This window comes from Suricata suricatta, chromosome 17 (genome assembly GCF_006229205.1).
Source record: "Suricata suricatta isolate VVHF042 chromosome 17, meerkat_22Aug2017_6uvM2_HiC, whole genome shotgun sequence".
NCBI lineage: Eukaryota > Metazoa > Chordata > Mammalia > Carnivora > Herpestidae > Suricata > Suricata suricatta.
Genome location: NC_043716.1, coordinates 41,408,235 through 41,409,677, shown reverse-complemented (window position 1 = coordinate 41,409,677; position 1,443 = coordinate 41,408,235). Strand labels below are relative to the sequence as shown.

Below are 1,443 nucleotides of genomic sequence, written 5' to 3'. Positions count from 1 at the left end.
CACAGGCTGACTGCAGGCACAACTGGGTTCTGCTTTGTGTTTTGCCACAGGTGCCTGAAGCTTCTCCCCTTCTACATATGAATGAAGGATGGCGATGCCATCCAACAGGAGTGTGAGGATTGAATCAGCGGTGGAGATTCTTCTTCCTGTGCTTGGCATAAACCAGACAAGATGATCAGATCTGTCAATGGTATCTGCCTGTAATGGTATGAGGTCACAAAGCTTTTTCTCACCACAAGATTATAAAAATATTCCTTCTATTTTCTAATATTTTATGGGTTCTTGCTTCTCTGTTTTTACATTTATTGAAATGTGTTATTTTAAAGGTGAGAAATAAGGATCTGCCATTATTTTCCTCCCAAATAATTAAGCAGTTGTTCTATTACTGTTTATTTTTGAGAGTGGGAGACATAGGAGTGAGAGCAAGAGAGGGGCAGAGAGAGAGAGCGAGAGAGAGAGAGAGAGAGAGAGAGAGAGAGGATCCAAAGCAGGCTCCAGGCTCTGAGCTGTCAGCATAGACCATGATGCAGGGCTCAAACAAATGACCATGAGATTATGATCTGAGATGAACTTGGACACTTAACCAACTGAGCCACCCAGATGCCTCTAGAAGGTACATTTCAAAAGTCCTAGTGACCCATGGGTCTGTCTATTGCCGGACTCTGTGCTACTTCACAGAAGTACGAGGTGGCATTATTCCTCATTGTGAAATAGACCTAATGCCTCATCTCTCTTCCCTTGAGCACCAGTATTGTCTACTACAGGAAATACACTGCATGGTCTCTGTCCTCAAAAAGCTTATCATTTAAGTAGGGAGTAGAAATAATGAAACCACATTAAAAAAATACAAACGCAAGCATAAACTACATAGAAATTTAGAACAGCATAGGAGGGGCGCCTGGGAGGCTCAGTCGGTTAAGCGTCCGGCTTCGGCTCAGGTCATGAGCAATAGGACTTTATAGAACTTCCCAAAAAGCAAAAGGCCACAGGCTACCTCCCAACACAGAGTACTGACTAGACAATGGCCAATGATTTCTCTTCCCAGAGGCCAGGGTAAGTTGACCCCATGCTAGTTCCTATGCTCCAAGGCTCAGAAACCCGACTCTGACCTCATCAAGAGAGAACACACTTCTTACTATATGGAATTATATAGCAGTGTTGCAAGATTGATCAAAATCAGAATGCTGGGTCATGACTTGATGACAAGAAAAAAGCATCTATTCCACAGACAGAGGACCTGTGTCCACGTGGTCAGGAATCACCTTCTGTGGAGACAGGCCTCTGTGGCACACTGAAGCATGGTCAGAGGGCGACTTGGTGAGAAGGGAATTAGAAGAAACGTCATCCGCTGAGCCCAGTGTTGCAAGGACTGAGGTAGCCAGATCCATCCATCTCCCCACATGCACAGCCTGGCTGGTGGGCCTGACCCTCATCTGCTGCCTG

At 45.3% G+C, this 1,443-nt stretch overlaps 2 long non-coding RNA genes across 2 annotated transcripts in view; one reads left to right on the top strand and one right to left on the bottom strand.

Annotated features, from left to right (window-relative positions):
* The window catches only part of LOC115281409, an 18,631-nt gene that overhangs the window by 9,356 nt on the left and 7,832 nt on the right, over positions 1 to 1,443 (bottom strand). The window lies entirely within an intron of this gene.
* Positions 1 to 1,443, top strand: part of LOC115281407 — a 3,864-nt gene that overhangs the window by 1,713 nt on the left and 708 nt on the right. The gene's annotated exons all lie outside the window — the stretch shown is intronic.